Below are 23,558 nucleotides of genomic sequence, written 5' to 3'. Positions count from 1 at the left end.
TATTTCTCGTTTGCCTTTGATTGTGCAGGATATTGACTTTTTGCATATTCTTCAGTGTTATGCTCTCTAGTTTCACCTGCAATGCTAATTGTGTACATTGAATATATTGCAGTGCCTGTGTAAGAAGTTGCAAACACTTTTTCTCACCCAAGCGTAGGGTGTCATCTTCAGATGTGTGACCTGATAGCCTATGAACAAGTACTTCTGAGAGAAACATTGCAACTGTGAAAAAGGTGCTGAAGTGATTAGAAAGGGGTGTTCGTTTCAGTGGACAAATGAGGGGAGGTTAGCTGTCAGCGATCTGAAATTGTTTTCTTTGGATAACAGTGTGAATATTTTGCCTGCAGGGACTTGCAGACTCTGGGCTGTAAACTTCTACATTAAGCCTGACCGTGTCTGCAGCATGCTCTACTTCTGACAGCCTGTGGTATTTGGCAAGTGTGTGCCCTCACAGTTGGATAGAGCTTGGTCACTATCATTCCAATTTGCAGGGATCTCTTTCTACAGCAATAATTTTGGCTTGCAGAAGAAAGCCTTTAATTATGTGCAAGTGTAGATAGCAACTTTTCTTTAATCATGGTTGATAAATGAGTTTGGTTAAGATAAATATATGATGTAAAATGATTAGTAATCCTTCTCCTTGGCCAAGATCACACCCTTCTACTTGCATTTGTCAATGAACTAACTGAGATGCCTTGGTTTCAAGCAACTGAACTCTAGCCAAAGAAAGCACTGGGTTGTAACTGTGATATATCACTCACAGAGTAACATATATGCCCCTGAAATATTCCTTATCCTTTCATATGAGGAAATATTTTGTGAGTAGCTTGACATGGGAGACAGCGGTTGAAGCTTGCAGTAATGTGTATGTAGTGACACATGCATGCACATGCGTGTTCCGTTCTTTCAGCAGTTTCAGCAATTGGCTTGAGCCAACAAAAGCAAGGAAATTCTGACTCTCCCTTCTTAACTCATGCTATTGGGTTTGACCTCAGGCAGTGTAAATACAATCTTTGCACGTATTCATGGTCTTCTGTGAAGCCCACTGTGCTAAATGATGCTTTAGGTCTGACCTTTTTACTTGGATTTTGCAACTTAAAAGTTTGTTTCTTTTCTCTCACTCTATTGGGTTTCCTCTGACAAAGATCAGGTTAGTTTGTAAGAACATAAGAACAGCCCCACTGAATCAGGCCACAGGCCCATCTAGTCCAGCTTCCTGTATCTCATAGCCGCCCACCAAATGCCCCAGGGAGCACACCAGATAACAAGAGACCTGCATCCTGGTGCCCTCCCTTGCATCTGGCATTCTGTCATAGCCCATTTCTAAAATCGGGAGGTTGCACATACACATCATGGCTTGTAACCCATAATGGGTTTTTCTTCCAGAAACTTGTCCAATCCACTTATAAAGGCATCCACGCCAGATGCAGTCACCACATCCTGCGGCAAGGAGTTCCGCAGACCAACCACACGCTGAGTAAAGAAATATTTTCTTTTGTCTGTCCTAATTCTCCCAACACTCAATTTTAGTCCCCTGGTTCTGGTGTTATGTGAGAGTGTAAAGAGCATCTCTCTATCCACTCTATCCTTCCCATGCATAATTTTGTATGTCTCAATCATGTCCCTCCTCAGGCGCCTCTTTTCTAGGCTGAAGAGGCCCAAACGCCGTAGCCTTTCCTCATAGGGAAGGTGCCCCAGCCGAGTAATCATCTTAGTCGCTCTCTTTTGCACCTTTTCCATTTCCACTATATCCTTTTTGAGATGTGGCCACCAGAAATGGACACAGTACTCCAGGTGTGGCCTTACCATATATTTGTACAACGGCACTGTAATAGCTATTTTGTTCTCAATACTTTTCTAATGATCCCAAGCATAGAATTGGCCTTCTTTCCTGCCACTGCATATTGGGTCGACACTTTCATCGACTTTTCCACCACCACCCCAAGATGGTGGTTGTAAATATTGTTTGCCAATGGTTGTAAATATTGTTTGCCAAGGAAAGTGTATTTTCCTTTGTTTAACACTTCTTTAATATTTAAAGAAGAGTTTTACAAGAACATTTTAATACATAAATCAAACATTGATAAGAATTAAAAATGCACACATTTATTAATGTATTGGAGGGAGCTTCATTTTCAAACTGAAACAGGTAATTGGCCTTTTGTACTTGGAAGATGCTTGTGTCAATGTTTGTCTTCAGTATCAAAATTCTTTCTTTTGAAATGGCCAGTGTCTTTGCACATGCATGTTCTAGATGTTTCTTGCATTAAAGTGCATATGAGAAGCTGAGAATACTGGTCTTTGTGCTTGAATATGTGTGTGTGAGAGGTTTACAGCTTCTGACAAGTGTGGTATGTTGTGTAGTAGTAATGATGGTTCGCCATTGGAGCCCATGACCTTGGCCCTTGAAATCTACAGGATTTTGTTGCTTCAGTTTAAAATTGTATTTTGGGAATTTAAACAAATTTCCTTTTAATGTGAGTCTTAGGTTCCACAGCTTGTAAAAATGCATTCCATTTATTTTCCTGTTTCCACTGAATTCCACAGGACTGTTCTGAACCCTGCCTGCAGAAAGAAAAAAGGATAGAATAAGATGAGATCTTACACAGGAAAACTTTTGTGCTTCTGCAGTTGAGTTTGCAATCCTATATGCACTTACATGAGAGTAAGTCTCATTGAATATATTGGGTCTTACTTGTGAGTAGACATGCTGAGGATTGTACTGTGAGATGCACATTTATTTCTTTGAGAAATGTCAGAGTTTCCCTTCAACACCTGCCTGGTGACTGGTACAACTGCTTCCTCTTTTTGCAAGGGTAGCAGAAAACAATCTCGGGGAAAACCTCAGTCAGAGGAAAACTCCAGAGCAGTCTCTTCCCTTGAATGAAAATAAGAACTCAGGTTTAAATGTGGGAGGCAAGGCCGTCTCCTGCTCTCTGCCAGAGAGCACTGCTCTATCTGTGCACCTGGCATAAATGAAAGCGCTATTATGTTAGATAAGCTGTCTGGTCTGGATTGGTATTTTGGTGTTTATGGAATGCCACATTGTGTACCTCTAGCAGATTTGAAACTGAATGAGACAGTGTTAAAAACTAGACAATTCACTTGAATGTAGCAAAACTGTCTGAGTGACGAGGCCAGTGAGTGGGAAGGTAGAACTCCCCAAGCTGGCTTGTAGAAAGAGGACTTTCAAGTGAGAGAGAGAGAGAGAGAGAGCGCGAGTGCTTTAATCAGGCACAGCTGTTTTGTACTATTTGAGCATGGAATTTCAATGACCATTTTGTGCCTGTTATATATGTAGGGTTTGTTTTATTTTATTATTTTCCAGCAGTTGTGGTAGAAGAAGAAAGGTTTAGAATGATGGTTATGATGAGTACAATCCTCACCTCAAATGTTTTAACACAGGTCTCTGGAGCTAAAAGCTTAAAAAGATACTTTTGTACAGGTGAGCCATCGTATCTGTTGGGGATCCGTTCCCTCCCCACCGTGAATACCGAAACCGTGTATATGAGGGAACACTTATGAAAATGGGGGGGGGGGGGAGGCTGCTATATCCACAGTTTCAGTAAACTGTGGATTGGGCCACATATGGACAACCACTGCCTCTGCTGGGCTCAGCGGATCCTCTGGTGATTAGGGGAGTACAGCTTCCCTCGTCTCTGGAGTGTGGCGGGGAGATGGTCTCCCATATCTGTGGTTTCACATAACTGCGGGGGATTCCAGAACAGAAACCCCTCCCCCCAGATATGGGGGCATACTTGTACTGTATTTCAGGAAATGTGAACATAAGAACAGCCCTGCTGCATGAGACCATAGGCCCATCTAGTCCAGCTTCCTGTATCTCACAATGGCCCACCAAATGCCTCAGGGAGCACTCAAGACAACCAGAGATCTGTATCCTGGTGCCCTCCCTTGAATGTGGCATTCTAACATAGCCCATGTGCCTGGAAGATTCACATGGTATTTGCTTGAAAGAAATCAACCAAAAGCCAGGACGAGCATTTTGTCCCAGGTCAATAGATCTACCCTGTCTCCTTTGAGCAGCTCATATCTTTCCACCTGAAAGATACCAGTTCTAGGACTGGGGGATGAACACCAGGCCTGACTTGCCACTCTTTCTCCCCAGCAGGAAGCAGAAGTAACCCATGGCAGTCAAGATAAGAGAGAGGCAGGAGACATTTAACCCTGTGTTCCTCTGTTGCTGCTGTGGTTAGGCAAGGGAGACAAACAGAAGTCAAAAGGAGGATAAAACAGCGAGCTGTTCTGTTCAATTTTTTAAATTGCGTTTTATTTAATTGTATTTTTAATTATATTTTTTATTCTAAATAGAAGTTATCTTGACCATTCTGTGAATGAAAAAGTAAAATAAAAATCCAGTAATAAATAAAAATAAATAAATAAAATGCCAAGAGCACAGAGAGAGAATGAAGTTGGTTTAATTAGCTGATGTACTTTTTTTTTTTTAAAGGTAAGGTAATTTTTATTATGAATCTGAAAACAAAACACTACAAATTCTCATCATAAGAGTGGTGGTTATTATTCTTAGAGTGACCCTGAATCAACTTTGTGGCTAGGATTTAATTCGATAACTTTTGGTTACCCATAACATGTCTAGTTCAATATGATGAGCAGGATTTGAACAATGCAAAGATCCAACAGACTTGTAAAGATATACGTTTTACATTTATTATTCTCTTGGACCGGTACAGCAACAAACCTTTGTATAGTCATGCCACACAAACTTACTGATACTTCAATTTTATGTAAGTTATGATAAAAAAGTCTCAGATATTTGGCCATAGTCTAGTCTAGTAATTATAATAATATAGCCAAGAATATTTGTTGGAGTAAGGTAGCAACTCTAGACCTACATTCCAAACACTTGCTTTCAAGGTATTAATTCTCATTCTGAGTGTTTTCGGAGTGGCTGGAAGCCATGCAAGAAGTATTTAAATTAGCCTTCATTTCAAGCCATGCAATAATTAGCTGTGGGGAATTAGTAAAGCTAAATTTATTATGGCGAAAAAAGCTTGACCTTCCAAATTCTTGACGCTTTCTATAGAACCAGAATCTCTCTGGTTCACCCACCAAACAACTTAACCATGTCTTAAGAAGCAAGTCAATGGTGCGCTTTTAGGCCTGTGTAAATCTCTCCATGTATTCTGGTACTATATAGGAAGTTGAATATATTACTCTGAGTACATGCCAGTCTAGATTTGCCACTCAATTTTTAGGTGCTATCTTTTATTGCTTCTCTTATTCTGCATAGGTTATCTTGCTACTATATTAAATCATTCACCAATATTCAGTAACTTTCCATACCTCCATAGCTTAATAGATTAAGGTTTTGGGTGATCTTGAAGAAAGTTACTGGCTTTATATATTGACCCTTTGAATCTCATCTGGGTCAGTGGTTGATATTTTGACCGTTACTGTGTTCATATTGTGACAGCTGCTGGTTCTTTATAATTCAGTTCCTCTGTCCAGTCTGCCTAGCAGAAATATTTAGGTTTGGGTTGCTTCAAAGGGTTTCTAATTATACTAGCACCACATAAAGGTGAAAGCAACCATGTAAAGGTAAACATTGCAAACAGTAGCGGAACCAGGGGGGGGTAGAGTGTAAGTTCCTCATGGCTCCAAAACCCACTATGTAAGCTGCCTCTCCTCCTTGCTCTCGAGCCTGTCTGGGGGTGAAAGCAACACAGAAGGAGATGCCTCTGAGTTGCTTTTGCTCCTTGGAAATGCCCCGAGAGTGAGGGGGAGGGGCAGCTTACACAGTGAATTTCAGAGTGGTGTGGCACCTACAGCTCTGCCCCCCCAGTTCCACTGCTGAATGTAATTGCTTTATTCTGAACTTCACTGAATATGGTGGATTATGCATTCCTTAGACCAGTGATTTTCAACCTTTTTCATCTCATGGCACGCTGACAAGGCACTAAAATGGTCAAGGCACACCACCAGATAAATAACCTTCCCCCAAATTGATGTGGCACACCTGTTGACCACTCGTGGCACACCAGTGTGCCATGGCACAGTAGTTGAAAATGGGTGCCAGACAGTCACATTTGTGCAATAAAGAAAGAGGAAACAGCTTAAATAAGAAATAATTCAGCTGCTCCTATGCAGTATATGAACTCTTAATATCAGTTGATTAAAATTAAATACACACATTAAAATACACCAAAATGAAAAAAAAAAATTGGCATTAGACTCTTGATCCATTCTTCCCTACATCTTGTGTAGTCAGATATAGAAGCAGTTTGAATGTTACCCCTGCCTTCCCTTCCAGATCACTGCATGTTACACACTCCCTCCTCACTCTCGTCTTACCATGCATAAAACTGAATATCAAACTTGGACATCCTGTACTCTTCCTTTTTGGTCAGGTTTTGAACCCTGAGTGTTGTGTGGAAGAAGCTCATTTTGTGTTTCATGCATTCTCTGAGTGGGTTTCATTGATATCCTTTAGTTTTATGTATGTGAAACGATAAATGCTGTGTTGAATGCACTTTTTTAACAGTTTGCTCAAAATTTCAGACAGATTTCAGTCATATCCTGTCACAGCCATTTATTTTCTAGATTGAATAGTCACAGACTGCAATCCATTAAGGCCTCAGTGAACACATGCTACCCCCATGGATCAAAACCTTGCCTTCTTGTTTTCCTTTCACATGGAGAGTTTTCCATTTTGTTCATCTTTCTAAGTTCTGTTATATACTTTCTGAAGATGTGAAATTGCACAAAGCCATCAAGTTATGGATGATGTATTGATTTATACAGAACTGTAATGTTGATACAAAAATTACCGTAAATCACTTCTGAAAAATCTTGCTGTATTGTCTTAAAAACCATGAGAAATTAAAACCTTTCTGAATGTTGATTTATTTTTACTTGTTTTTATCCTCTGGCATCATATGTTCAAGAATATCTCTTGTCTCTGAGAACCAGCAATACTGTACCTTAAAAACAAATGGTGTACTTGGGAATCCTTAGCTCTGTATGGACATTGATCAAAGTGTAGATTCTGTACCTGGGTGCAGTTTCCCCCATATGCAATTCAAAGACCTGCTTCCCATAAATACAGCATTTATCTGCAGTGACAAATGGCCCCTGTGATAGGGAATGCTGGGCGACAGTGGAGGGGCTTAGATTTGTATCAGCATGGAAACAGGGGAGTTGGGAATGTACTCATGGATGCTGCACTCTTTGACTAATATCTGTACAGGACTAAAGTCTTCAGTCAATGTATGCAGGAGAGTAGAATTGCTCCAGTGTCCCTCCCATGTTCACATTATTAACAGTATTTATATACCGCTTTTCAACTAAAAGTTCACAAAGCAGTTTACAGAGAAAAATCAAATAACTAAATGGCTCCCTGTCCCAAAAGGGCTCACAATCTAAAAAGATGCAAATGAATACCAGCAGACAGCTACTAGAACAGACAGTGCTGGGGTGAGGTGGGCCAGTTACTCTCCCCCTGCTAAAAAACAGAGCACCCACTTGAAAAAGTGCCTCTTACCCAATGTTGATCAGGTCAGGGTTCCTGATCATATCTGCAGATTCTGTGTGTGTGTGTGTGTGATATATATATCATGATGATATATGATGTGATGATATATGATCATGATGATCTATATATGAGCATAGAGCTCATTCTTACAATTTCTACTCCAGGAATGGAGATCAGGGGTGGGGCTAGTGAATGCAACAGATCAGATGGCAGAAACCACAGCCACAATCCCATTCCCCTATAAGTATTCATTGACCATGTTTACCATAGTGCCAAGAAAAGGGTTTATGATTCTGGATAGAAGAGAGGAATTGCCTAAGACTGGTTTATACTGTTCACCTGGGCCCCATTCTCTTTCTGACCCTCTATAGGAGTGATGTGTAGCTTTATTAGCCATTCACGTCTTCTCCCTGCTTCCCTTTTTAAATGGAAGAATGAAATATTCTCTTACATAAAATGAGTGGAAATACTGTATATGATTAAAGGGTTTACTTCAAACTGAGTTACTTTTCTTTTACTGTTTATTAGTTAGTTAAAATATTGAACCCCTACCATTTCTCCTAAACAGATTGGTCTGATTCACACATGATAACAAATCAAAATAAAACACTGCCTATTCAGAATATCACCAGAAATGAAAAGTCAGTCTGATGTGGCACAGTGAGAACATAAGAAGAGCCCCGCTGGATCAGGCCAAAGGTCTATGTATCTCAGAGTGGCCCACTAGATGTTTCAGGGAGCACACATGACAACAAGACACCTGCATCCTGGTGCCCTCCCTTGCATCTGTCATTCTGACATAGTCCACTTCTAAAAGCAGGAGGTTGCACATTACACATCATGGCTTATAACTCGTGATGAAATTTTCCCCCAGAAATTTGTTCAATCCACTTTTAAAGGCATCTAGTCCAAATGCTATCACTTCATCCTTAGGAAAGGAGTTCTCAGACTAATGTGTGGAGGTTTTCTTTGGACTCCATGCTACCAACTGGGTGTCTTGTATCAGTTGGGACCAACATAGAATCGGTGAATTGGAAAGGGGGGCGAAACTGCTTTATTAAGTTAGATATTCTTGAGGGGGGGGGGGTCCTCCAAGCAAAGTCCAGCAGACTTGACCAGCAGACCAGGAGATGTGCTAATGACTACAGGCTCCAACTCTGTTCCCAGATACAGATAGCGGCTGACATGGGCAACAGCAAGGGAATGTATGATGGTATCAAGCAGGCCCTAGGACCAACACAGAAGAAAACTGCCCCTCTGAAGTCTGCCACAGGCGAAGTCATCCAGGACTGGGCGCAGCAGATGGGATGCTGGGTGCAGCACTACTCTGAGCTATATTCCCGAGAAAATGCAGTAACCGAGGAAGCACTGAACAACATTGAGTGCCTGTCTATGTTGGAGAAGCTTGATAGTGAACCAACCCTAGCAGAACTTCACGTGGCCCTGGACTCCCTCGCCTTTGGCAAGGCACCTGGGAAAGACATTATCCCTGCTGAAGTCCTAAAGTGCTGCAAAGAGATCATTGCCACTGAGCTGCATGAAATCTTCTGCTTCTGCTGGAGAGAAGGTGGAGTACCACAGGACATGAGGAATGCAAACATTTTCACGCTGCACAAGAACAAAGGCGACAGGGGTGACTGCAATAACTACCGCGGCATCTCTCTCCTTAGAGTTGTAGGAAAGCTGTTTGCACGAGTTGCACTGAAGAGGCTCCAGGTACTTGCAGAGAGCGTCTACCCAGAATCACGGTGTGGATTCCGAGCCAACAGGTCCACCAACGATATGGTGTTCTCCCTTAGACAGCTGCAGGAGAAATGCAGGGAACAGTGGCAGCCACTCTTTATAACCTTCATAGATCTCACGAAGGCTTTCAACCTCGTCAGCAGGGATGGCCTCTTCAAGATTCTCCCCAAGATTGGATGTCCACCCAGGCTCCTCAGCATCATCAGGTCTTTCCATGAGGACATGAAGGGCACTGTAATCTTTGATGGCTCCACATCAGACTCCTTTGACATCCGAAGCAGGGCTGTGTTCTTGCACCAACCTTGTTTGGGATTTTCTTCGCTGTCCTGCTGAAGCATGCCTTTGGAACTACAACAGAAGGCATCTCTCTCCAGACCAGATCAGACGGAAAGCTCTTCAACCTCTCCAGACTGAGAGTAAAGTCCAAAGTCCAGCTGAAATGTCTGCGTGACTTCCTCTTTGCCAACGATGCAGCTGTCACTACCCACTCTGCCAAAGATCTCCAGCAGCTCATGAACTGTTTTAGCAAGGCCTGCCAAGACTTTGTACTGACAATCAGCCTGAAGAAAACACAGGTCATGGTTCAGGATGTGGACTCACCTCCCTGCATTGCAATCTCTGCGCATGTACTGGAGGTTGTCCATGACTTTGTGTACCTTGGCTCAGCGATCTCCGACACTCTTTCTATGGGTACCAAGCTAAACGGTCGCGTCGGTAAAGCAGCTACCACATTTTCCAGACTCACAAATAGAGTTTGGTCCAACAAGAAGCTGACAGAACATACCATGATCCAGGTCTACAGAGCTTGCGTCCTGAGTACACTTCTGCACTGCAGCGAGTCATGGACTCTCCGCTCACAACAGGAGAGGAAACTGAACACTTTCCACATGCGCTGCCTCCGATGCATCTTCGGCATCACCTGGCAGGACAAAGTTCCAAACAACACAGTCCTGGAACGAGCTGGAATCCCCAGCGTGTATACAGTACTGAAACAGAGATGCCTGTGTTGGCTTGGTCGTGTCGTGAGAATGGATGATGGGTGGATCCCAAAGGATCTCCTCTATGGAGAACTTGTGCAGGGAAAGCGCCCTATGGGTAGACCACAGCTGCGCTACAAGGATATCTGCAAGAGGGATCTGAAGGCCTTAGAAATGAACCTTAACAGATGGGAAACCCTGGCCTCTGAGCGTTCTGCTTGGAGGCAGGCTGTGCAGCATGGCCTTTCCCAGTTTGAAGAGACACTTGACCAACAGACTGAGGCAAAGAGGCAAAGAAGGAAGACCCATAGCCAGGGAGACAGACCAGGGACAGACTGCACTTGCTCCCAGTGTGAAAGGGATTATCGCTCCCAAACTGGCCTCTTCAGCCACACTAGACACTGTGCCAGAACCACCATTCAGAGCGTGATACCATAGTCTTTCGAGACTGAAGGTTGCCAACAATATATATATATATTGTTGATTGTGCTGATTTTTAACTTTCAAAGCCCTAAGATGGCCTGAGATGTTTAAGAAAATACCTTCTCCTATACACAGTGCCCTGTGATATATAGTGGCACCTGATATATAGAGGATTTCATACCCCAGGGAAACTCACTAGGCCTGCTCCATTGCAACTTCTAGGAAATTTGTAAAGGTGTTCTTCTATCAAGCTTATTTAAACAAGCCTATTTAATATAAAAAATAATCTGCTACTTAATGGGTTTCATTTGCATTTATATTTGTTTCTTTGGGTTTTTTGTGAGGCTTTGTGATGCTTTATTATGTTTTATGGTGGTATAATTATAAAATTCTTGGACAGCAATTAGGTAAAAAATGCTGTATGCATAAAAACAAATAAATAAAATATCCTGTTATTCTAAGATATAAAAAGAACAGGCCATTGTACTTGATTGAATGCCATTCCTGATTAAGGAAAACTTTATATAAATCGTTTCCAACCAAATGTGTTTGAGTTAGACATACAAAGTTTCCTTTTGGAAGAGTTCTGTGTAAGCAGAAACGTACATACTTCTACTCTAAGAAGCTGCAACCCAGTAAAGCATGTACAACCCTCATTACAATAGCACAGTGTTTCCCAATCTGTTTCATGGTGGATTGTGACACTGAGGGCACAATCCTAACCAGGTTTACTCAGAAATGTCCTATTTTGTTCAATGGGGCTTACTCTCAGGAAAGTGTAGTTAGGATTGCAGCCTGAAACTGACAAGATGATAGCTGACAAGGAAAATGTATATTGAGCCCTATGGAAAGTGAAACTGAGCCATATGTATGTGTTTACTGGCAGTTAGGCGGCCATGCTTCAGTCCACTTCGAAGGGCAGGCTGAGAGAAACACAACACCACCATAATTGTTCCAATTTGATGAACACAGCCCCCAAAAAACAAGGGGAGAAGGAAGTCCCCTTCCTTGGAAGTCTCCAGATTGACAAGGAAAAATGTATTGAGCCCTCTGGAAAATGAAACGGAGTCTCACATGCGCATTTATTCATGAGTAGGTGACTTGCCTTGGCTTTTATCAAAAACCGGGAGAAGAGGAATGTAAGGCCACCAAAATGGTCCCAGGGGTGGATCAGATCTGGATAGGGGCGGGTCTTGACAGAACTGGCACATGCCCAATCCTATACCCACCTCGTGACCCAGGTATGCCCCCAGAAGGTATGACCAGCAAAAGTGCTGACGTAGCTTTGAGGAGTCCCATGGGAGGCCAGGGAGCGGTGTAGGAGGTGAGTGAAAATTTTTGTTACCTTTCCTGGTTGGTCTGGTCCCAGCCAGTCCACAAGATGCAGCAGAGTTTGTGTTGGTGGTGGTACCCCATGCAGGCTGGTCAAGGATAGGAATGAGCCATTTGTTTGAGCATAAGGTGGTTGCAGCCTTTATTCTGTATCTTCTTTAAACAAGAATCTTAATGCTTCTATTGAATTTAGTCTTGTTCTTCAGGCTAAGACAATTGAAAGTTACAGGCTGTTTTATGTATCCAGTTCCTGAAATATTTGAGGGGCAAAATATGTATGCTATTTCAATTTGAAGAAGGACTGTAGCTATGTACTTTGCTTGTAGGAGGTCTCAAATGAATCTCTGTGGAGGGCAGAGAAAAATTCCTGACCAAAACTCTGGAAAGCCAGATTGCATTGACAATGCTGGATGAATGAAGGACCAAGGGCCTGGTTGTCTGTTTCAGTATAAGCCAGCTTTCTAGTATCCTTCTGTGTCAGTTTTTCTGCAATGCCTACCTTGTTAGTTTTATTTGACAGGAAACGTTAAGTGTTCATCTGACATAATAGTGTTCTCACATAATACCAGAACCAGGGGACATCCACTAAAATTGAGTGTTGGGCGGGTTAGGACAGACAAAAGAAAATATTTCTTTACTCAGCATGTGGTCGGTCTGTGGAACTCCTTGCCACAGGATGTGGTGCTGGCGTCTAGCCTAGACGCCTTTAAAAGGGGATTGGACAAGTTTCTGGAGGAAAAATCCATTATGGGGTACAAGCCATGATGTGTATGCGCAACTTCCTGATTTTAGAAATGGGTTAAGTCAGAATGCCAGATGCAAGGGAGGGCACCAGGATGAGGTCTCTTGTTATCTGGTGTGCTCCCTGGGGCATTTGGTGGGCCGCTGTGAGATACAGGAAGCTGGACTAGATGGGCCTATGGCCTGATCCAGTGGGGCTGTTCTTATGTTCTTATGGTCATGAAAACTTACATTGAATTCCTAGCTTTATTTACCTGGGGAATTTGTGTAAAGGAATCTGCAGCCATCAACAATTAATGCTTATAGGAAGCAAGAAACTGTAATATTATTTAGTGCCATCTAATTTATTTTTAGTTTCAACTGCATTTCTTAAAAACAATAGCATAGAGTTAATGTGTAACAACTATCATCAGTCCTATGACAAATTTGAACCTTGTGGATAAGATCCAACATGGTGAAAGGAAACTCCTGTGGACTCTTGAATACATCTAGATTTAAGCCATCCTCTTCAGTACAAATTTCAAATGTTCAGTTTTGAGTCTTGCCCCAGGGATGATTTTGTGGTGGATTGGAAAAGGAAAGAAGAAAAAGACTGAGTAATTGCTTGAGCAAGAAATACCAATTAAAAACAGATAAAATCATTACAGATATGTCTCATCTTTTTCTTATCCTTCTCAATAACTTAAGCACTAATAGTAAAAACTGAAGGTCTTTTATTTGAGCTATGTGTATGTGGATAAAGGTTTTGGGCTGACTTCAGATAAAGCTTGCATATTCTGTGCTCTTCTCTTTCTCCCCCCCCCCCCCGGCCTCAGAATGTATTTTGCTTTAGAACAGCTGAGCTAAGATTGCAAATTCGGAACAAGGCAGTGTTGTGATAGAAACTTCAAACAAAATTGCAGAAGCGAATCTTTTCTTTCTCAGTCCAACCAAACTGCAAGTCACAAACCATTCTGTTTTTCTCAGCTTTAAGCAGAAGCTCCTTTGGTGCGCAAATGCTTTATTTTCATGTGCCTCTTCATGTTTATTTTCCTGCATTCCAAATTCACATAAAATCCTACCAGACAAAGGAATAGCTTTCAGAATAGCATTTATATGGCATTTTAATGGTTAATGAGCTTCCAGCCCTTATCAAGATGAACTTAGTTTAGCTTTCAAATAAGAATTTACTGCTGTTCTCTCAGCTGAGCTGATATTAGTTGCCGAGGGAATTTGAGCTCACACCTGTTCTTGCATTAAAAGGCGTCTATAAGTGACTTCTTTAAAATATTCATAGAGGAGGGAAAATCCAATTTCTAGAAAATCTTAGCCAACCAGGAAATCATTCACAGGCTCGCCTTTTGAAAAAAAAAAATGTTTGGCTTAAGAATTGGTTTCCAATATTAATACTTTCCAGAGGTATTTTTGGTCATATAATTAATAGCCATATTATTTAAAGGAAGAGGCTCATTTCAGGAGGAGATTGTGAGTTTGGATATGTCACACAAGTGTATAACAGAAGGAGTTTCACATTTAGATGAATTTGTGAAACAAAACACATTTGGTGAATTACCAGGTCATTTATGTAGTTAAGGCTCTTTGAGCTCGCTCTCTCTCTCTCTCTCTCTCTCTCTCTCTCTCTCTCTCACACACACACACACACACACACACACACACACACACACACACACACACACACACACACACACACACACACAGTGTTAGGCTCTGGTTTACGGCATGAGATGTGTGAAAATAGTGTGGAGTTAGCTAGATAATTAATAATCAACTTGAGTCTATGCTCAAGGAAATATATCTGTTGACTGTACGAATGTGTTTGCTATGTAGAATATGCTTATTTTAGTTTGAAATTATATATAAATTCTGTAAAGAAAGGATGGTAGCAATAAAAAAAAAAGAACTATGCTACGGAAAACTTTGAAGTACAATTTTTGGCTATATTGGTAGAGGGGAGTAAAATGCTTGCACTAATCCCCAACTCCCAATTCTTGATCTTATCCAGCACAACAGACTCTTGCCCTGATCCATCTTGACCCTTGTGTCTCAGAAGCAGACTTGTGCATGCTTCAGTTTGGCTGAATTGTCCCAGTGTTTTAAATTTGGAACAAGTGAATCAAGTATATTCAGATCTCATCCTCTGAAGTGCCAAATTCCTACCAGAACTCTAGTGATCCTGGAGAATGTTGAAGGTGTTTGTTTTAGTTTTGTTCTGCAAGAGAGCGACTCTGCACTGCAAGGAAAACTGGTATTTTTATTCACATTTTTATACCACCCTTCCTCCAAAGAGCTCAGGGCAGTCTACACAGCTGCTCCCCTCCTTTTATTCTCACAACAACCCTGTAAACCCTGTGAGGTAGGTGAGGCTGAGAGAAAGTGACCGGCCCAGGGTCCCCCTGGAAGCTTCATGGCTGAGGGGGAATTCGAACTTGGATCTTCCAGGTCTAAGTCCACCTCCCAAACCACTACACCACCCTGGCTCTCTGCCTTGGTATCTGCCTTGGCCACTGCTTTCCACAATTCATAGTCTGATTATGCTAGGTTGCTTTTGAACGGTAGAAAGAATTATTAAAAAGGAACTCTGATATGATTGCTTATTTGATGTGTCTAAGATTATACATTTATTGAGGAAAATAGACCATGCTATGGCAAATAAATAAAAACTGACCTGGAAATATAATTATGTATGAGGTACCTGGTGTGACCACTATATGATGAGTTTATATATGAAAACCTCTGAGTCTAACTGGCAGTTGGCAAGGAATTTGCATGCAATAGCTTCCAACTCTGATACTAGCTTCTAAGGTCACGCTTAGCTCTTTTATCTGAGCAATCACAGGACTGCTGTTTTCTGTGATTTACATCATGTTCATCACATGTACAGCATGTGAAGACAGACTCCGGCGGATTGAGCAGATGAGACCTACTAGAATAGATCATGAAGACCTACTAGAATAGGTCATGAAGGCGGTTTATGCAAGCGACGTGGTATGCTAAGAGCATGGCAAGACACGAAAGATGCCCTGGTCAACCACTGTGCCCAGCCCATCTCCAACCATCTCGACTTTTGTCCTGCCATTGGAGCAAGATGGAATCTGGGAAGAGAGAGTGAGGCTGACTATACGCACCTCTCCCTCACTTTAATCCAATTCACGCGCAAGTCTTGACATCCCAGATGTCATGCCTGGGGGCTGGGGGATAAGAATAGGCCCTCAGTTTGGCTGTACTTGTTAGAGGCGACTGAGCAACCACCGGATAGATGGGACTTGATAACCTGGGAAGGCAGCTCATCTGAGAGAAGGAAAACTCTGATCCCAAACCTCCACTGCCTTGTGGCTACATCCAGTTATGGAAAAGGCTTCAGGAGTCGACCTCGAGGCAAAATCCAGAGCTGGAGTCCCTGAGGCAGTTCATGGCTGAACACAGTCACGTTCTGGCAACTCCTGCGATGCCGCTGGAACCAACCGTATTGGCTTCTGCCTTTCCATTGGACCATTTCAATGATGTGGAGAGGGGGGATTTGCTGCATGGGAAACAGTCTATCCTCCATATCTACTTTACCCAGGCTTCGCACTCTGGAGAGGACATCCTGTTCCAGAACCACCATTCAGAGCATGATACCATAGTCTTCTGAGACAGATGCCAATGCCAGTGCCAATGCAACATCATGTTCATAACTTATGAATCTAGTGTGCCGAGTATGGACCTTTTGCTTCCAGATACTCTTCCATTCTGTTTAAATAGACTTCATTGGATATTGACTTTGGATACATCCTTAAATGGACCGTATCCCATATTCAAGTTGTTGTGGCTTTATACCTCTGATTCCATGCAATTAAAGTATTTGTGCTTTAAGTGGGGCTTGAAGGTCTTTCCAGTTGTTGGAGCTCACTTGTGATGAGACCTGCGATTCCCAGCTCAAACATTCCTTTAATTGCAGTAAATTAGAAGTGTGGGGTATTCACACTTCTACACGCTGTGCAATCAAAGTTAGGGATGAGCTAACTCTTGCTGACTCTGCACTTGCTCAGCCCAGTTTGCAAACTGTGCCACCTTGAAGGGCAGCAGCAGAACTGAAGCATCTGAACTCTTAATAATTATATTAGAGAATCTTGGAATGCCTCACAGTATGGCAATAGGTAGTTAGAATTGTTTTCCAACACCTTTGCAGCTCTGCCAGCTTTAGAGCTTTTTAAAAAACTTGTATAGTGGCCCTCCTCATCTGGGCTTGGCATTCGAGGATTTAACAATCCACAAATTGAAAAATACTGTACTGGGGTGGGAGTGGGGAATTGGAATGCACAGTAATTTTTGGTCCGCTGGCCAGGGCACTGATGAAACTTCCCACTGAAGGAGGCTCATGAGGAGCTGCTGAGGAGAAGGCCCATCAGGCAGGTCAGTAGGAGGATGGAGTGGCGAGGAGATGGTAGTGCTGCCTCCCCGCATGCAGCTACTGCCCTCCTCTGCAGGAGCAGAGCCACTGCAAAGAGCCATTCAGTTGACCATTCTTTGTTTTCCCTTCACTGAGGGCAGCAGCTGCAGGAGCAGTGGTGGCGCTGCCAGCTTCTCCCTCCCCCCACACTGGTGGGCCAATCCACAGCAGGAAGAGAAAGAATGAACAGCGGGCTGCCCTTTGCAACTGCTCCGCTCCTGCAGTGGAGGACAGTGGCCACAAGGGCAGAGGCATTGCTGCCATCCCCTCACTGCCCCTGCTCCGTCTTCCTGCTCACACCCTTCATCTTCCTGTTCTCCTGTCTGATGCGCCTTGTCTTCAGGATGGTGGTGGAGTCAGCTGGAAGCCAGTGAGTGTTGAGGTTCTTATTTTCACATCCACAGGGGGTTCAAGAGCTAAACCCATGCAGATAAGGAAGACAAACTGTACTTTTAATCTTGTCCTTTAACCCTTTCTTTAGCTGGTTATTAAGAAGTGCCTTCTTCCATATCTATCTCTCTGTGGTGTAATACTGTAACGCAGTGGCAGAGCATGTGTTTTGCATGCAGAAGGTACCATGTTCAACCCCTGGCATTTCCAGCTTGGAGAAAGCCTTATTTAAAGTCCTGGAAAATTACTGCCATTTGGTGTGGGCTGTACTGGTCCAAGAAGCTGGGGCTCAGCATAAGGCAGCTTTATGTACTTATGGCAGAGTCCTTGCTTCGAGTCCTTTACCAAGGTGTGAACTGCAAGGGCACTGGGTTGGGCTCTCACCAGACTGGCACTCACACTATAGAATGTTTACCCTAGTGATGTGTGTCAGGCTCCCTCACTGATTATTTTATTTATTTATTTGAGTTATATACCACTTTTCTAAACACCCAAATCAGTGTCCAACAGAGAAAACACATAAAGATAAAGCATTAAAATAAAACCATTAAAACAATGTAAAAGATAGCAATAAAAGAGCAGATTAAAATGTCAGCAGCATAAAAGTGTATAAGAGGTCCCTAAGAAGTACCTCCCAAGGGCCAGGCCAAATAAATGGGTTTTATTTTGCAGTTTGTTTATTCAAAATATTTATATTATTGTTGTAGGGGGAAAATGACTTTTTCAAGAAGTGTATCCTACAGGCAGTTTGGTGTTGTCTTCATGGTGCGTTGTTTTCTAACTATGGAATTTATAACTGATGGTTTTACTACTGTGCTGTTGTTACACTTTTACAGTGACTTGGGTGTTTTTAATTTTGTTGTAAGCTGCTTTGGGTGCCATATGTCTGGTAGAGAACATGATAGATAAATATTTACAGTGGCATAGCATAGCTGAGGCAGCCCACCTCACCTCAGATGCCGATCTGGAGGTTTGCTGAGCTCTTGCTAGGGTGTGTGTGTGTGTGTGCGTGCACAGTACTTGCCACTTGCATTTGAATAGTAGTGAGTGGAGAGTTGGGGCCCTACTGCAGTCCTGAACTTCTGTTTGGCTCCAAATAGGAGCTGTTTATGCGGTGTGAGATGATGCAGTGACGGGGGGGGGTATCACATGACCTCATTATTGCATCACCCTGCCTTGGGCCAGCCTGGCTACATCACTGAATATTTATATGAATCATTTGAATAAATGACTACCAAAGTCTGTGGCAGCAGCTTCAACGTATGGAATGAACTTCAGATGCATCCTCTACAAAATTGAAATATTAAGTATATTTGCAGAAATGAAGAAATCGGAGGAATGAAGAGAAAGGCATGAACTATTGGGTCAGATATTCAAAATAGGAGGATAGAAAGCTGAAATATTGAAGTTAAAGGGTGTACTGCATTTCCAGTAATGAAACTGGTTTATTCTGTTTAAGTTTCACCTGGTCTTGCTAATACTTTTTCAGGTTTCTTTTTTGTGTTCATAAGGGCTAGACATTTGCTTTAGTAAAAATGAAAACTTACATTTTTTGTGTGCAGATTCTGTGTGTGTATGATAAATTCATAGTTACACAGAAATATAGTCTGGTTTAAGGTATTATGATGGAATTTTACTGTAACCAAATACGCTCACATAGATAATTCTTCTGTTCAGGTAGTTACGCTAATACACATTTTTTCTTCCACAGCTGTGTTATACCAAGAATTGACTCCCCAAGAAAAGAAAAAGGTAGTTTAACAAGACCATCTCCTTTTCCCACTGAGATCTTGTTTATACAGTCAGGGATATACAAATCAGGAATGTGGCTGGAGTCTTCTACAGATCACCATGCCAACAAGAGAATGTAGATGATGCTTTTCTGAAACAAATTGCAGATGTTTCAAGAAAGGATTAGTAGTAAATGAGAAACGTCAACCACTCCGATATCCGTTGGGAGGCAAACTTCTCCAAGCACTGAATTCTGATGTGCCTTGCTTACTCTTTCAGAAACATTGAGGCAATCGATGATCCTTGATTTGATCAATGAGGTATAAGAAGTGAGAACTTTGGGAAAATGTGATAGTGTAATGCTAAAACTATTGATCTTATGGAAAGCTAAAGGTGAGAGTAGTTAAACATGTCCATTGGCTCAGGAAAGCTGATTTTGATCAGCTCAGAGAACACTTTGTTTGGATTCCATGGCTAGGTAGGAAAAGAAACTCAAGATGTGCTAGAGTTCCTGAAGAGGGAATTACTAAAGGCACAGTCACAAACTATTGTGATAAGGCAGAAAAATGGGAGGTATCTTAAAAAAATCCAAAATAGTTGAAATTTAAAAAAATCAGAAAAAGGAAAAGGACGCATACAAGAAGTGGAAGGAAGGACAGAGTAAAGATAGGTAGCCCAGACTTTCTGGGACATTAGCTTTCCTGACAAAAGTTTGAATGATCTGAAGCTGACAAAGGATGCTAATAGTGTAGTCCTATGCATGTCTGCTCATAAGGAAGTCCCCATTGGGTTCAGTGGATCTTACTCTTAGGAAAGTGTGCATAGGATTGCAGCCTAAAGAGAAAGAAGACAGTTAATCTTCTCTGAAGTGAAGACACTTCTCTGAAGTGCTACCTGTTCCACGCGCAGGGCCAGCTAGGCAGGCGGAGATCAGGGGTCTCAATGCGTGGATGAGACGGTGGTGTAGGGAGGAGGGGTTTAGATTCGTTAGGCACTGGGGAACGTTTTGGGACAAGCGGGGCCTGTACAAGAGGGACGGGCTCCATTTGAACCAGAATGGAACCAGACTGCTGGCGCATAACATTAAAAAGGTGGCAGAGCAGCTTTTAAACTGATCCCTGGGGGAAGGCCGACAGGAGCCGAGGGGCATCCGGTTCGGGACTCCTCATCCCTATGGGATGAGGATGGGGAGGTTAGAGAACAACAAGACAAAGGCAGGGTAGGAGAAGAAATTGGGAAAGGTAGGGTGATGGGATGTGATAGACGGTTTGGCACAATGAGAGGATGCGGGGACAAAGGAGCGAATAAGCAGCCCATCCTGGGGCATTCCGTGTATAAATGCTTTTATGCGAATGCCCGAAGTCTACGAGCAAAGGTGGGAGAACTGGAATGTCTGGTGACAAGGGAAAATATTGACATAGTGGGCATAACGGAAACCTGGTGGAATGCGGAGAATCAGTGGGATACCGCAATCCCGGGCTATAAACTCTACAGGAGGGACAGGCAGGGGCGTGTTGGAGGTGGGGTGGCCCTTTATGTTAAGGAAGGGATAGAATCCAGCAAAGTAGAGATTGAAGGTGGGTCCGACTCCACCGTAGAATCTCTGTGGGTTAAATTACCAGGCTTGTGCAGCGATGTAATACTGGGGGCGTGCTATCGTCCTCCAGACCAGAAATCTGATGGGGACCTTGAAATGAGGAAACAGATCAGGGAGGTGACAAGGAGGGACAGGGTTGTAATCATGGGGGACTTCAATTATCCTCATATTGACTGGGTCAATTTGTGTTCTGGTCACGATAAGGAAACCGGATTTCTTGACGTGCTAAATGACTGTGGCTTAGATCAGCTAGTCAAGGAGCCCACCAGAGGACAGGTGACTCTGGATTTAATTTTGTGCGGTACGCAGGACCTGGTTAGAGATGTAAACGTTACTGAGCCATTGGGGAACAGTGATCATGCTGCGATCCGTTTTGATGTGCACGTTGGGGGAAGAATACCAGGCAAATCTCTAACAAAAACCCTTGACTTCCGACGGGCGGACTTCCCTCAAATGAGGAGGCTGGTTAGAAGGAGGTTGAAAGGGAGGGTAAAAAGAGTCCAGTCTCTCCAGAGTGCATGGAGGCTGCTTAAAACAACAGTAATAGAGGCCCAGCAGAGGTGTATACCGCAAAGAAAGAAGGGTTCCACTAAATCCAGGAGAGTGCCCGCATGGCTAACCAGCCAAGTTAGAGAGGCTGTGAAGGGCAAGGAAGCTTCCTTCCGTAAATGGAAGTCTTGCCCTAATGAAGAGAATAAAAAGGAACATAAACTGTGGCAAAAGAAATGTAAGAAGGTGATAGGGGAGGCCAAGCGAGACTATGAGGAACGCATGGCCAGCAACATTAAGGGGAATAATAAAAGCTTCTTCAAATATGTTAGAAGCAGGAAACCCGCCAGAGAAGCGGTTGGCCCTCTGGATGGTGAGGGAGGGAAAGGGGAGATAAAAGGAGACTTAGAGATGGCAGAGAAATTAAATGAGTTCTTTGCATCTGTCTTCACGGCAGAAGACCTCGGGCAGATACCGCTGCCCGAACGGCCCCTCCTAACCGAGGAGTTAAGTCAGATAGAGGTTAAAAGAGAAGATGTTTCAGACCTCATTGATAAATTAAAGATCAATAAGTCACCGGGCCCTGATGGCATACACCCAAGGGTTATTAAGGAATTGAAGAATGAAGTTGCAGATCTCTTGACTAAGGTATGCAACTTGTCCCTCAAAACAGCCACAGTACCAGAAGATTGGAGGATAGCAAATGTCACGCCTATTTTTAAAAAGGGAAAGAGGGGGGACCCTGGAAACTATAGGCCGGTCAGCCTAACATCCATACCGGGTAAGATGGTGGAATGCCTCATCAAAGATAGGATCTCAAAACACATAGACGAACAGGCCTTGCTGAGGGAGAGTCAGCATGGCTTCTGTAAGGGTAAGTCTTGCCTCACAAACCTTATAGAATTCTTTGAAAAGGTCAACAGGCATGTGGATGCGGGAGAACCCGTGGACATTATATATCTGGACTTTCAGAAGGCATTTGACACGGTCCCTCACCAAAGGCTACTGAAAAAACTCCACAGTCAGGGAATTAGAGGACAGGTCCTCTCCTGGATTGAGAACTGGTTGGAGGCCAGGAAGCAGAGAGTGGGTGTCAATGGGCAATTTTCACAATGGAGAGAGGTGAAAAGCGGTGTGCCCCAAGGATCTGTCCTGGGACCGGTGCTTTTCAACCTCTTCATAAATGACCTGGAGACAGGGTTGAGCAGTGAAGTGGCTAAGTTTGCAGACGACACCAAACTTTTCCGAGTGGTAAAGACCAGAAGTGATTGTGAGGAGCTCCAGAAGGATCTCTCCAGACTGGCAGAATGGGCAGCAAAATGGCAGATGCGCTTCAATGTCAGTAAGTGTAAAGTCATGCACATTGGGGCAAAAAATCAAAACTTTAGATATAGGCTGATGGGTTCTGAGCTGTCTGTGACAGATCAGGAGAGAGATCTTGGGGTGGTGGTGGACAGGTCGATGAAAGTGTCGACCCAATGTGCGGCGGCAGTGAAGAAGGCCAATTCTATGCTTGGGATCATTAGGAAGGGTATTGAGAACAAAACGGCTAATATTATAATGCCGTTGTACAAATCGATGGTAAGGCCACACCTGGAGTATTGTGTCCAGTTCTGGTCGCCGCATCTCAAAAAAGACATAGTGGAAATGGAAAAGGTGCAAAAGAGAGCGACTAATATGATTATGGGGCTGGGGCACCTTCCTTATGAGGAAAGGCTACGGCGTTTGGGCCTCTTCAGCCTAGAAAAGAGACGCTTGAGGGGGGACATGATTGAGACATACAAAATTATGCAGGGGATGGACAGAGTGGATAGGGAGATGCTCTTTACACTCTCACATAATACCAGAACCAGGGGACATCCACTAAAATTGAGTGTTGGGCGGGTTAGGACAGACAAAAGAAAATATTTCTTTACTCAGCGCGTGGTCAGTCTGTGGAACTCCTTGCCACAGGATGTGGTGCTGGCGTCTAGCCTAGATGCCTTTAAAAGGGGATTGGACGAGTTTCTGGAGGAAAAATCCATTATGGGGTACAAGCGATGATGTGTATGCGCAACCTCCTGATTTTAGAAATGGGGTATGTCAGAATGCCAGATGCAGGGGAGGGCACCAGGATGAGGTCTCTTGTTATCTGGTGTGCTCCCTGGGGCATTTGGTGGGCCGCTGTGAGATACAGGAAGCTGGACTAGATGGGCC

At 43.1% G+C, this 23,558-nt stretch overlaps 1 protein-coding gene across 17 annotated transcripts in view; it reads left to right on the top strand.

The window, feature by feature from the left end:
• Window positions 1–23,558, top strand: part of TCF4 (transcription factor 4) — a 444,763-nt gene that overhangs the window by 136,195 nt on the left and 285,010 nt on the right. The window lies entirely within an intron of this gene.

The sequence above is a fragment of the Tiliqua scincoides genome, chromosome 2 (genome assembly GCF_035046505.1).
Source record: "Tiliqua scincoides isolate rTilSci1 chromosome 2, rTilSci1.hap2, whole genome shotgun sequence".
Taxonomy (NCBI): domain Eukaryota; kingdom Metazoa; phylum Chordata; class Lepidosauria; order Squamata; family Scincidae; genus Tiliqua; species Tiliqua scincoides.
The sequence above is the reverse complement of the archived record's forward strand: the minus strand, read 5'-3'. Positions and strand labels throughout refer to the sequence as shown.